Source organism: Rhinatrema bivittatum, chromosome 1 (assembly GCF_901001135.1).
Source record: "Rhinatrema bivittatum chromosome 1, aRhiBiv1.1, whole genome shotgun sequence".
Lineage (NCBI taxonomy): Eukaryota > Metazoa > Chordata > Amphibia > Gymnophiona > Rhinatrematidae > Rhinatrema > Rhinatrema bivittatum.
Genome location: NC_042615.1, coordinates 24,069,647 through 24,084,845, shown reverse-complemented (window position 1 = coordinate 24,084,845; position 15,199 = coordinate 24,069,647).

Sequence of the window (15,199 nt, the reverse complement as noted above, 5' to 3'; positions counted from 1 at the left end):
CCATTTGGTCTTCTTCTGCCGTCATTTCTATGTTTCTATGTAACATGGGCAAACCATGGAGTTAAACTGTGGACATGAAGGCCCTACTTCAGAGCCTTTGTGACAAGTGAAATACTACCCTCGCTCCTTCTGAGAAATTGCCCCAGAAAAATCACCTCCACCAGCGCACAGTGACTAACCAATCAGGTTCAGTTGGTGTCTGGAAAGGCTTTCATAAATAACCATGTTTTGAGTCGTTTCCTAAATGTAGGAAGGCAGGGTTCTTGTCGCAAATCTGGTGGGATGGAGTTCCATATCTTGTCAGTAATTAATCTTATTCATAAGCCATGGTATGTTAGGGATGATCTCAGTCTCTCAAATTTACTGCTAATGCCTTTGTACCAAAGAGAACCTCCTTCTGGAGTTCATAAGGTGTAATCTTAACAGACAAAATATTAAGATGCGCTTCAAAATTCTTCTTAATCAGACCAGTGGCATCCAATATGATTAGGACTATTTCTGTATCTTTCTGTCACATTTTCATCATTTCTGATTGCTTCTCTTGGTACTTAAGAAACTTTGCTTTCCCCATATGATCCACAGAATAATTACTGGGTACTGACACACCTCAGCAATACTGTTTTTGAGTTCTCCTTTATCAGAATATCTGATTTTCATGCATCAATCTTACTGTCAGTGGGAATAGGAATGTCCAAGGTCATCACAACTTCGACATTCTCTTCTCTTCTTTTAAAGTTGTGCTTCCAAAATTCGGTACATCAATATTTTAATGTTTACAGAACTTCCAATGAATTCATCATGCTACTTTGCTATGCCTCTGTATAGACAGGCCTTCTGATATCAGCACATCACATGCATTTTGGTTCCATGCCATCTGTATTTGTCTGTTTTACCAGTCTTTTCTATGCTGGGAGAATGCTTCTCTGCATGGAGAAAGGAATGGTCAAAAGAGAAGGGGAAGTGATAAGAACATAAGAAATTGCCATGCTGGGTCAGACCAAGGGTCCATCAGGCCCAGCATCCTGTTTCCAACAGAGGCCAAACCAGGCCACAAGAACCTGGCAAGTACCCAAACACCAAGAAGATCCCATGCTACTGATGCAATTAATAGCAGTGGCTATTCCCTAAGTAAACTTGATTAATAGCCGTTAATGGACTTTTCCTCCAAGAACTTATCCAAACCTTTTTTGAACCCAGTTACACTAACTGCACTAACCACATCCTCTGGCAACCAATTCCAGAGTTTAATTGTGCATTGAGTGAAAAAGAACTTTCTCCGATTAGTTTTAAATGTGATACTTGCTAACTTCATGGAATGCCCCGTCCTTCTATTATTCGAAAGTGTAAATAACCAATTCACGTCTACTCGTTCAAGACCTCTCATGATCTTAAAGACCTCTATCATATCCCCCCTCAGCCATCTCTTCTCCAAGCTGAACAGCCCTAACCTCTTCAGCCTTTTCTCATAGGGGAGCTGTTCCATCCATCAAAGAATATAGCCAGTTAAGAAACGATGAAAAATTAAAAATAAAAAATCCCTAATAGGCCTGCCAATCCGATCTCTTATCCCTCCCACCCCAGTGAAACAAATAATGGCCTTTGCAGCTGATTCCCCTTCTCTCAACCCCTCCATAATATTCCAAAAATATTGCAGACTTATAGTCCTGAAAAGTCTCACCCCCCTCCTCCAAATTCACTAAATAGAATTTGTACATTGGCCCTATCCTAAAGTCCAACCTCCCGCTCTGCCCCCCCCCCCCTTAAATCCAAACCAAATCCTCCTGCATCACCCAGAGCCCTCTAAACCCCTTACTACCCTCCAGGAGCTCAGTATGTGCATTGAGCTCCTGGTGCATCCTGGTGTTGGTTTGACAAACTTGAGCCTCTCTTCTCTCATCAGCACTAAACAAAAATATACAAGTAGTAAGACTGTCAGTCACAGAAGTACACTCAAAGCACTGAAACTAAAACAATACTGAGCTACTCAAACCCTAACAGACAACAATACCCTGTAGCTCATCGAGGTACTGCCAACGCAGTACATAGGATAAATATATATTTGTTTATTTATCGTATTTCTAGCCTGCGCTATCTTTAATCTTAGGTATATTACACACCAAATATCACACAATAAAAATCTTCTCCCAAATCCTAGTGGGTCTATCTCCCTTCCAATTGCATTGTCAAACTTGGCCATAAAATGACCCACTGGTGTTGCACGTCCCGGCCACATGGGTGCCACGGTCAGGCCTGCTCACCTCGCTCTGCCCTCGACTAGCTCCGTTATCGCTGTTGCTGCCAGCTCCCACCATCCCCGTCGCTCACCACGGCCCTCTCGGGCTTTGTCCAAGCCGTAGGCCTCACAGCGGAGCTCACGTTGGGGCTCTGCGCCTTTTGCCACCTCGGCCTCGCCCCTAGGTGCGCGCATGCGCGGCCGACGTCATTCCCTTTAAAGGGACCAGCGTGGGAAACCCGGCTCGGCCGCTGCCCGGTGATATCATATGAACTTCCTATAAAGAGTGAGGCCCTGTTCCCAGGACCTCGCCTTGGCAATCGGGTCAACACTGTGGTGTAGTAAGCTTGCCTATCCTGTGTTCCAAGTGACTCCTTGTTCTAGCGTTCCCCTGTTCCTGAGTCTTCGTGTGTTCCTGTATCCTTACTCAGGTAGTACCTCCTCAGACTGATCTCTGGTACTGACCTCTGCCTGCCTGACCATTCTCTTGTCTGCTGCCTGGAACTGACCACTGCCTGCCTGACTATTCTCTTTGTCTGCTGCCTGGAACAGACCGCTGCCTGCTTGACCATTCTCTTTGTCCGCTGCCTGGAACTGACTTATGCTTAACTGACCATTCTCTTGTCTGCTGCCTGGAACTGACCACTGCCTGCCTGACCATTCTCTTCACCTTCTGCCTGGAACCAACCCTCACTTGCCTTGACTATGCTCGGAATGATCTTGGTATTTGACCCCTGCTTTGGCTGACCACTTCTGGACTGATACTCTGGCTCTGACCCTTGCGCTTCACTCAGACACTCTGTTCTGGCCTACTGTGGCTACCACACCAACCTGCTTGGAATCCACCCACGGCCTTCACCTGACTAGACCCACAGGTGCTGTCTGTCTTGCCTGGAGAACCTTCCTGAACGTTACCTCCCTGAGGTCTCCGGGGCTTCCAGTTTGGGTCTGGTCCCTTCTCTCTGCATCAGCCGTGCACCCTTGCTCATGGTGGGCACACCCCTCCGCTACCTCTCCGGGAGACCATCTGAGGCCCACCTAAGTCCAGGCGTTCTGGGTACCCAAGGGCTCAACCTGAGGAAACCCCGGACTGTTATTGGTGAAGCTCCAGTCAGCCTCTGTCTCCTCGTGTGCTCCGCCTCCTGGTGGCAGGCGCTCTCTGGGTCCGACCAGAGGGCCGTACCAATCCTGCACCAGGCCAAGGATCCACCTCCAGCGCAACAACTGGCTTAAGGTTTCTTAAGATATTATGTAAAATTCACCTACTGAAAACATTGCAAGATATGCATTGCTTCACCTAATTTATTTTTATCATACAGAAACTGTATGTATGTAAATGAAAACCGTTAGCCATGATATTCCTGCATAAATAATTCTTGTTGACAAAAGCAAAAAATATCAGAGTTTTAATGGGATCTACGGGTTTGTATAATTTGGGAGTCTTTTTTTAAATACAACTGCTATTTTGTATCATTTCTAAATCATTACTAGATGTGTGCAGTACGGTACAGACAGTCCCTGATCCATGGAACTTACAATCTGCATGAGCATACATGAGAAATTAGATTCCATGGGAAATGTATTTATTATAGAGCAGTGGTTAAGATTTAAAAGCAGCCTCAAAAAGGTGACTAGTTCTGAATATGACCAGAGAGTGCACATGAAGTGCCACCAAGTCAGGTCACGTTAAGGCCGGCTTGTGCATGCTCAAAGTAGCAGGCTGTGCAAGAAGGCTTCTGTGTGCATATTCAAGGGGTCTGAAAAGACAGTATGAGCACACAACTAATGGATGTCCATGCTGGCGAATGAAAGAAATTCAAATGCAAATTAGGGATTGCAGATTTCAAGGTAACTTGCATGGCATGCTCACTCTCCAAACTATCTAGAGCTTGCTAACTGGATGCTATTCAGTACCTGCTGGGACCTGATGCATGAGCATATGGGGCCAAGCTAAATAGCATGAGCATGCCTAACCATGAATGCTCCTGAAATGGCTTAGATAATTGGAAACTGAGGTCCTGAAAAATGAATTTCATAAACAGGAAAATTCACTGTATAACTGTACTAATAATCCCTCTGGGCTGAATATTTTGATCACACTTCTCTTTGCCAAAAGAAAACATAGGTAACATACACTTTCTGCACAAATTCACGCACGCACACACACACACACACACACACAGACATTCATACTATAAATAAGCCTTCTCAAACAAAGCAATAATATATCAAAGATGATTTTCAAGCATTGCTCTACACTAGAAGTATAAATTCATTTTAAACAAATGCAAAATTTGTAACACATCAGTTGCTTTTCCATTTGCTACAAATGGAGCTAACACAAAATCAACTCAGCTGAAAATATTTTTATTTATTTTTTATTTATTTAAGGTTTTTATATACCGGCAATCATGAGCACATATCTTGCTGGTTTACATGAAACGGGAGTGCATTAAATACATCAACTAGAACTGTGGTGATCGAAGGAGCAGTTACAAATAACAAGGGTAGCAGAACTTGGATAAGAAGGAAGAGATAGGAAAGAATAAACGGTTGAACGGTATACAAATAAATTAAATGCTATGTAAAAATGGCATGATTAATGGCTGAATATTTTTATTCAATATCTGAACATTTTTAGATCCTTCTGATTAATCCAAAAAAATAGAAATGGGATCTTTCTGGATTTCCAGAGCTGAAATGGGATCCTACTTATCCCTTCCAAGGGACCCTCACTATAGAAAAGGACACGAGTGAGTGATCTTCAGTCACTGTAGGTATTCAAAGGCTCTGATTCTCAAAACGTTTTCAAGCTGACCAATTGTTTTACTTTGAGAACAGAGTTCACACAGTATCTGTGAGCTTCGAGGCTGTAGCAAACTGTGTTCAGTGCAGCCTTTGTGGTACCAATAGTGCAGGGTGGACATAGGGAGAGGAATGGTCTTCTTGCACTGGGGTAAAGATACTGCTGTGCACAAAATGATCTCAAGGTAGTAAAACAGTGCCAAATCCGGAGTAATGCTAAGGTGTGTAGGGAGAGGAAGAAAACAGGCGATGATAAATGGGGCCTATGTGCTAAGCCTTTTCCTCATACATACAAAAGGGAAAACCTTTTAGAATATCTGACCAGTGTCTCTCTGCAAATCATTGATGATATCTCCTCTGAAGTGCTGCGACCAGGTCTGGAGGTCAGTCCTCCAAAGGAGATAGACAGAATGGAAGCAGTCCAGAGAAGAATTAACAAAATAGTACAGATTCTTGACCAAATACCTCATGAAATGAGACATATATCTAAGAACACAAGATCATAAGAAGTGCCATACTGGGTCAGCTACACAGTTTGCTACAGGTCAAACTGTAGCTTCACAGTTTGCTACAGGTCATTTTATGGCCTTTCTTCAACACTGGCCAATCCCAAAATGTAGATCCAACTTCTTGATGTTCACGCCCAGTGGCAAGTAGTTGGTTTCCTGGAATCCCCTGCTTAGTAACATCTTAATGGACTTTCCCCCCAGGAGTTTGTGCAAAACCTTTTCTAAACCCAGATATGCTAGCAGCCTTCATCACATCCTCTTGCAATAAATTCTAAAGCATGATTGTGAGTTAAGTGAAAAAAAAATATTTTGCTTATCCTAGAAGATAAAAGAAAAGGGATCTGATAAAGACCATGATGTTGAGCTATCCAAATCTCTTCTTTTAATCTGGTTCTAGATTGCAACAAGAGATCATGGTATGAGGCTTCAAATTGAAAGGCTCTGAATTTCAATTTGAAGCCTCATACCATGATCTCTTGTTGCAATCTAGAACCAGATTAAAAGAAGAGATTTGGATAGCTCAACATCATGGTCTTTATCACATCCCTTTTCTTTTCTCTTCTAGGATAAGCAAAATATTTTTTTTCACTTAACTCACAATCATGCTTTCAATTTCTTTACAGAAAGAATGACGAGTGGATGAAGCAGCCACCTAGTGGAAGTGGTAGAGGCCAAAGCAGTATCAGACATAGAAATCAAGGGAAAAGCACAGAAAATTATGTTTTGTTTTGTGGAAAGAATGGAAAGGCAGAGATAAACTGGGACCTATGGCATTAAAACAGGAAATAAATTGAGCAAAGCTGGATGGGCTTCCGATTCTTTCTGTTCCTCATCTGCCATCACATTCTGTGTTTCTAGGTAGTTGTCATGGTGAAGACTGCTTACTTCATCACCGGAAAGGAGTGAAGGATGATGGCAAGTTCCTTATAGTTTGGGTGCCACGTCTTCTTTTTCGACCATACAATAACAGACTCTTGCTGTGCCTACAGGAAGAAGAGGAGGAGCCATAGGAGGGAAAAAGGACCCTCTGGCCTCCAAACTGCCGAAGGAGGCCAGAGGATGAAGAAGGGAAGAGTAACAGTGGAGATGATTGAAGGGAAGGATGAGTGAAAGTAGAGAAGGGTAGAGGGAAAGAATGAGGGTGAAGGAAAGGACACCTAGCAAGCAAAGATCGCGTGCGATGGGATCCCTTCCTGATCTCTGGCGCTCATTTTCTCTCTGCTCACCAAGGGCAAACTGGGGCAGCCAATGAGCCCTCCATAGACAAACTGTGATTGTTCACACAACAGCACAGAGTTGACCTTCTATTTGCAATCTGTCCCAGTGATCATTTAGCATAGCCTCTGGTTCTTTTAGGGAGTTCTTTTCCCCACTACTAGACCTAGAAAAAGTAAAAAAATCCTAACTCTAATGGAACATCTCTTCTTCAGCAATCACCATTAAACAGGAAGTTGGCCTTTAGCAGGTTCCTGGGCAAGGAAAGTAACTTTCACTACACAGCCACTAAGCAAGGGCGTTCCCATTCACTTTCCCGTTCACTGTAGACCAGGGTGGACAATTCCAGTCCCGGAGGGCCACAGACCTCATGAATTTGCATGAGAGAGATTTGCATGCAATTGCGACAGAGTGCATGCAAATCTCTCTCTTTTGCATATTCATGAGGTTTGCGGCCCTCCAGGACCGGAATTGCCCACACCTGCCAGAGACCCTTCCAGCCTCCTGCTCACAGCTTGTTCCTCATCTTCTCCATGTTCCTGTGGGATAGGTTTTTGAAGGCTGTTGGCGCTTCCTCCCTGGTTCATTGCAGCTGCTCTGTAGGAAAGGGAATGAGTACCTTATTTAGCCTTCTGCTGACATAAACTCCTTACATCCCCTTAGGTCTCTGATATATCAGCCACTAATGAGGAAGGGTCAGGGAGAGATGGAGGGGTGAGAGCAGCAAGAGTTAAAAACAGGAAGGGAGAGATGAATTAAAGAGAATGGGAGAGAGGGGTAAAAGAGGTGAAAGTTTTAGAGCAGGTGTAACATCGCCCATATACACTCAAGTGTTTAGCTTGTTGTTTACAGGTACTCATTTTTAAAAAAATCTATTTTTGACATATTATCATGTGAAATATGTACATTGCTATTTGCATATCATTAATGTTTTCAGAGTTTACAATGTACTTAACTATCACTGGCATACTGAGAGAGGCCTTGAAATTACTGAATTATATTATTTCAAGCTGTAACTCTTAAGTTGTTAAATTAATAATACAATTCTCTATTTTCTGTTTTAAATCTTTAGTGACTTCAAATCATTAAGCATGTTAACACTGAGGTGATCAGATAGGCAGAAGAGCTTCATAGCGTTCACTGAAACATAAGAACAAGGCTATCTTTGTTTTTTTCTAATCAGCATAGAATAAGAGAATCTTTAGTCAGGACCAAATGTACTTGAAATGTGTTGGACACATTAAAATAAGCATGGATGTGGTATGTTTGCATTTTGTGCATGGTAATGAGTTATGGGCAACTTATGCATATTTTGACTGCCACAAAATCTATAAATAAGTCCTAACTATTACAATCACTATATGTTATAGTAACCATGCTACTTCAGGGACAAAAAAAAAAGACACATTTAAGAAGGAAACTAGGAGTATTGGGTTGTCTCCCTTTTTCATGTTTTTAAAATTAGATCTTGCAGGAGTCTGTTTGCACAGTGACTGCATCATGCACTGATGTGCGGAAGATCTGGATTTGAGCTGGCACCTGCTCCTCCAGCCAGCAGGGGCTAGGAGGAGCAAGTGCCAGCTCACAGCCCCTAGGGAAGGAGCATGCACCACTCCCACTGCATGCAAAAGCATCTCAGGCACCTTCCTGAAAACCAGCTCGGCTGCAACATTCAGGAAATTCAGTTGCCTTCCCTTGTCCTAGATGTTTATTAATTCAGGGTGGGATGAAATACACATCATAAGGGATGGTTATTTACCCTAATAATGGGGGTACACCATGAAACTAATGACCAGCACACTTAAAACAAATCATATAATGTATTTTTTTTTCTCTCAATGTTCAATTAAGCTCTGGAATTTGTTGCCAGAGGATGTGGTCATGATTTTTATAAGCAGGCTTTAAAATAGGTTTGGGCAAGTTCCTGGAGGAAGCATCCATAAACAGTCATTAGCCAGATAGACTTGGGAAAGCCATCACTTACTCAGTACTTGTGTCCTGAACTGGCCACCGTCAGAGATAGGATGCTGGACTTGATGGACCTTGCCCATCATGACATGTCTTATGTTCTCATGTAGGGTGAGAGATGTGTGTAGTGGGGGAAGTCTATGCGTGAAGGGGAGAGGCGGTGTGGGAGATGGGAATTATCTGAATCTCTCACATTTACAGCTAATAACCTTCTTAATAATTGGCAGCATTGTGACAGAGCTTCCTTCTGTAAATGCAGAAGGTGCTATATGCACAAGCAACATGTCTACATACATAGTAACATAGTAAAAGATCATAGATAAAGACCAAATGATCACTCAGGTCTGCCCAGTCTGCTGAGCAAGGTGTTCAGGATTGTAACGGATGCACCAGAATGTGGGGAACACAGAAGAAAGATGACCCAAACAGATCAAGAGTGATATGCTTTATGGGGGTAGCTGTGATATATCTTTGGCAGAGTAGTTCAGGAATACCTAGGTAGACTGTCAGGCCAGTTGGCCTTTTTCTGCTGTCATTTACTATGTTGCTGTAGTAGAAATTGTGAGGATGCTGGAGGAGACGGAGGGAGAAGCAGTCCGTGGGAGTGTGAGAGACACCAGAACTTCAATATTACCTGGAAACTTTGGGGCGGATTTTAAAAGCCCTGCTCGCGTAAATCCGCCCGGATTTACGCGAGCAGGGCTTTGTGCGCCGGCGCGCCTATTTTCGATAGGCCGCCGGCGCACGCAGATCCCCGGGACTCGCATAAGTCCCGGGGTTTTCAGTCGGGGGTGTGTCGGGGGCATGTCGGGGCGGGGCCGATCAGCGCAGTGTTTTGGGGGCGGGATGCGGCGTTTTGGGGGCGGGCCCGGAGGCGTGGTTTCGGCCCAGGGCGGTCCGGGGGCGTGGCCGCGCCCTCCGGAACTGCCCCCAGGTCGCGTCTCGGCGCGCTAGCGGCCCGCTGGCGCGCGGGGATTTACTTCTCCCCTCCGGGAGGCGTAAATCCCCGGAGAAAGGTAGGGGGGGGGGTTAGATAGGGCCGGGGGGGTGGGTTAGATAGAGGAAGGGAGGGGAAGGTGAGGGGAAGGTGAGGGGAGGGCGAAAGCAAGTTCCCTCCGAGGCCGCTCCGATTTCGGAGCGGCCTCGGAGGAAACGGAGGCAGGCTGCGCGGCTTGGCGCGCGCCGGCTGCACAAAATCGGCAGCCTTGCGCGCGCCGATCCTGGATTTTAGCAGATACGCGCGGCTACGCGCGTATCTGCTAAAATCCAGCGTACTTTTGTTTGCGACTGGTGCGCCAACAAAAGTACGCGAACGCGCATTTTTTGTAAATCTACCCCTTTGTGTTTTGACCTGGTAAGGGTGAGATTTCAAGTTTTGCCCAGTCGGGAAGAGAATTTCCTTATTCTGACGTCATCAAAGAGGGACTATAAAATCGCCCCACTCACGGTGTGCAGTCGACGTTGGCATACGTCGCCCAAGCCGCACGCGGCTTTGTCTGATAATCCGTCCTCGTCTCCTATCCTTAAGTAAGTAAAATTAAATGTATTGAAATATTTTATCTCTCCTCCACTTTGTAACAGCATCTAATTAATTGTGTTAGAGAAAGTGTAGAATTTCTCAAAGAATTTTGAAATAAATGCCGCACACTAAGAGGAAAGGGAGGTTGAGAGAGATGGCAGCTGTGCCTCCCTCAGCATCTCCAACCTAGGGAAAAATTGAGAAATTCTTTAAAGTAGCTTCTGAAATACCTCCTGAGAGAAGCGCAGGAGCCTGGGTTAGACCTGCTTGCTTCGCCGTTATCACTAAGTCCGGGAGCACCAGCAACTCAATCTCCTCCCTGTCAAGATAAGTTACAAGCTATTACAAGTAGGGATATGAATCGGGCTTCGGATGATTGAAAATATTGGACGATATTTTCAAAACCGTCAGAAATCGGGGGCTCCCCCAAAACAATAGGAAAACCCATGATATTGATCGTGGGTGTTCTCTTATCATTTTGGGGGAGGGCAGGAAAAATGGCACACAAAAATAATCCCTTAGCTCCCCCCCCCCAAAAAAAAAAACAAAACTTTTTACAGGTACCTGGTGGTCCAGTGGGGGTCACTGGCGCTGATGGCCCTTTGCCCTTACCATGTGACAGGGTATCCGTGCCATTGGCTGGACTCTGTCACATGGTAGTAGCACTGGATGGCCGGTGCCATCTTGTGCTCCTACCATGTGACAGGGGCTGACCAATGGCACTGGTAGCCCCTGTGACCTAGTAAGGGCAAAGGCTATCGGCGCCATTTTGAATACTGGCAGCCGACGGTCCCAAGTGCAGGAGGTCACTCCCGGACCCCCGCTGGACTTTTGGCAAGTCTTGTGGGGGTCAGGAGGGTCCCCCAAGACTTGCCAAATGCCCCTGGTGGTCCAACGGGGGTCCGGGAGCAATCTCCTGCACTCGGGCCATCGGCTGCCAGTAATCAAAATGGCGCCGATAGCCTTTGCCCTTACTATGTCACAGGGGCTACCAGTGCCATTGGTCAGCCCCTGTCACATGGTAGGAGCACAAGATGGCGTGGGCCATCCAATGCTCCTACCATGTGACAGGGTCCGGCCAATGGCACAGATACCCTGTCACATGGTAAGGGCAAAGGGCCATCTGCGCCATTTTGATTACTGGCAGCCCTCTGATAGGGACAATATATTACGATTGTTCCTTAGAAATAGAGCAGTGAAATTTCAAGACCATCAAATCTGGATTTATCCAGATATTATGAGAGCAACTCAAATTAGGCGTAAGCAGTTCTTAGAAATGAGAGCTCTTGCTGAACAAGTAGGAGCTCAATTGGTAATCAGATATCCATGCAAGTGCCTAGTTAGGTTTGAAAACAATAGATATATATATTTCGAACCAGAGGATTTGAAAACATTTTTAGAAGTGAAGAAGTTGATAGGGAAATAAGGTGATTAAGATTAGTTGCTGTTTAGAATTATAGAAGCTTACACTTTCAGTTGTGTTAAAATTTTTCTTGAGATATTTTGGCTCTATTTCTAGAATGTTGGATGACTGTTTTATTTCATGGTATTTAGGAACTCTCAAAGATTGTTTTTTGAACCGTTGTAAAATGGTTATTATATGTTATAATGAAATTATCTGTAATGTAATGTGACTGTATAATGTCATAATGATTATATAAATTTAAAAAAAAAAGAAATTGTGAGGATGCTGCGGTGGTGGGATGTGTGAAGAAGGAACTCGTTTTCTTATGGAATAACTGCTGAGAATGCAGGTTAGGAGAGAGAGTGAAGGAAACCTTGTCTGAGAGAGATTGGTTTTCATTCGATACTAGTGCCTCTAGCCTTGGTGCACTGTGCCGATGTGTGAAAGGGGGTTGAGGTTGCAATAGTAATGCAAGAATAAAGGACTGTTTAGTGTGTGGAAGGGAAAGGCATACAGAGAAGGTCCTGCAAATGCCATTCCTTCATAGATAGGTCAGCTGTGAGTGAAGAATAGTAAATAATTCAATAAATAACAGTGTACATGGGGGAGGGTTTGTATTACATTTGGATACTTTTATGGTTATTGGTGTTTGGGTGGATCCTTGGACACTGTGGCAGCTGACCACGCCCATGGGGGGGGCAGTCCTGTGAGGGACCACAGTGTCAGGCTAAACTCCGGACAGATAAACACAGATTTGAATCTTTTATTAAACAGTTTATGGAACCACCAGAGGTGGCAGTAGTGAGTAGTGGTTGTAGAGCCCGGCTGGGTGCATCTCCCACAGAACGCTGGAACAGTGGATCCTCTGTAGAGCAGTGCTGTAGTGGAAAGAGACTGAGAGATATGAGTACACAATAAGCTTAGCATTCAGAGTCCCAAATAGAATTAGGAGCGCTCCAAGACAGGGAGAGCAGGCCCTCGAGGAGCGAGTACCTGATCCCTTAGAGCAGAGAGACTCATTGGTGTTGTACTTACTAGCAGTAGCAGAGATTCCACTAGATGAGAGGTCTGGCACCGGAGCAGAGAGCAAGCCCTTGAGGAGCGAGTACCTGATTCCGGCGAAGCAGTACTGTAGAGAGAGATGTTTCTTGTACTCACTGATGGTGACTGTAAGTTAGTTCCTCCAAGTAGAAGGGTAGAATTAGCAGGCAGCGACACAGGGAACATGGGCCCTCAAGGAGCGAGTACCGGTTTCCTGATAGCACCTGAAAGAAGCAGAGAGGCCCCCGAAGAGCGGGTACCCCGTTAGTGACCCCGAAGGGTAGTAAGAGTTCCAGGTAGAGCTGGAGTGGCAGAGTAGCTTAGGAACGGACAGCGAATCCCGTCCATATGAATCCTGTTGCAAACTCAACAAGCTAGCAAATACTGTAGGCAGATATACCCTGGAGTCGTGACGTCAGAACAGGGGACGCCCCTGAGGTTCGCGCCAACGTGACAATAAAGATGAGGGCAGCATGAGCACGCGCGCCCTAGAGGTACCTTGAAGGAGAATGGCGGGAGGCAGCACCAAAGCCGGTCCGGGGACGCTGGAGAGAACGGCAAGCAGACACCACGGCGGCCATCAGTCTAAGGTGAGCGGGAGGAGCCCCAAGTAGAGAGAGGTAGGCGGGGTGAAGCCGTCAAAGACCGATGGATGCAACAGATACATGGTGGCCTTGCATGCCAACAGTTCCATATCCCATGACATTTTTTTTGCACTGTAATATGGATTTCATATGTGTATGTGTGTGTAAATGTTGGTTTTTGGGCGTTTTCCCCACTGATAATTATAAGCCCGGGGTGAATAAGTGTTGTAAAGCACATGAAAATGAGGTAATGTAGAGAGTGAACTGTGGGAAGGTGCTTTTGACTTCTTACTTTACACTGATATCATGACCTTTGCTTGCTCAATGCAGTTGCCCTGCCTTTTATTTATTTTTGTGTACGGGACTTACTCACTAGAACAACTTGCACCTCCAAAAAAGGGCATGCAGACTGATTCAATATCATTGCGTAAAAAACGTGCATCCAAACTGGGCACCCATTTTTTGAACGTGTGGATCCACCTCTCCTGGGAGCTCAATGCAATAGGCAAATGAGCTGCTGGGCTAAAAGGGACATGAAATGAATAATTTGCGTGTCCCTAGCGAACTGCATCAGGCATCCAGGAGAGTCGCTGTGCGTCCATAACAGCCTGGCCAGAGCTCCCTCCCCATCCTGCCAGCAGAGCTGCTCCTGATTGGTCCTTTTCACTGACACTTGTCAGTGAAAGGACCAATCGGCAGTAAGGGAAAGAATGAATAAATGAACATTAAGTGTCAGGCAATGGGGCCAGAACTTGGGGATGCTGCTTTCTGTGGTTCCTCCTACTGGACCACGACAATATTAATAGGAGGAACCACAGAAAACAGGATTCTTTGGGGTTTTTTTCATGAGCCCTTGAGCGCAGCATGTTTTAATGCCTGTTCCCCCATCTTAAAATAGGCGCCTTGGCTGTGCAGCAATTTTTGACATTGTAGGGTAATAGCTAATGGCATGGTCTACATGGAACTTGCGTGTGATGAGCGCTATTAGCTACACGCTTGATTGGATGCGCATTTTGTATGCGCTAATCCCTGTATCGTACTGGGATTAGCGCTGGGAGGTACTCGCTCCTCGAAGTCTAGCGCGTCCAAAATGCGCGTCCGCCCACGTGTTAAGTGGCACGCAGACCTGAGTGCCTGATATTGCATCAGCCTGATAACTGGAGTCTTGAATATTATAAAGCAGCTGATAATTCATTACATGGCTCAGAGCCTAGCAGGTCCCAAATGCTTCATTACGTGCATAATGGTTTGTTTGTTTTGGTTTTTTTTTTTGGGGGGGAGGGTGGAGTTTACTCATCACCCATCCCATTTGACTGCTCACCTCTGCCTCCTTTTCTTAATATTTAAGATTAAATATAAATGCTATCATATAAAAATGAATTGTTGAAAGCCTGTATGACCAAACCATGGACCATGATTTTTTGGGGCTTGATTTCAGGAAAAATTTCTTCCTACCCCCCCACCAGAAGAAAATTGATAGTTTCAATCCTGGAATTGGCACTCTGCACCATTTCATTAATGATCCTGCATGTTCTATTCCTGCAGTATCCAGCAATATTTATGTAACACGGGATAAGTACATCAGCAGAACTGAGTAAAGACAGCAGAAGGAACAAAGTGCACCGCATTAATATTAATTCCTTCTGATATCATATGCATAGAGTGACTAGCTTCATGGTTTCCTAGCTTCATCAGCAGAAGATGATCGCATTAAATTACAGCCACTTTTGTCAACAAATGAATATTTTAAATTGTTTTCACCATACATTCGGCTCTTCAATCTTCCAGAGGAAGCTGCACTGTAAATCAAAAGGAGCTCAGTAAATGAAAATGAAAAAAAAAAAACAATGGGAAAATGCTTTATTATATTTGAAGGAGCTTAATATAAATTACTAAAATCTCTCATCTCATTGCTGTTTA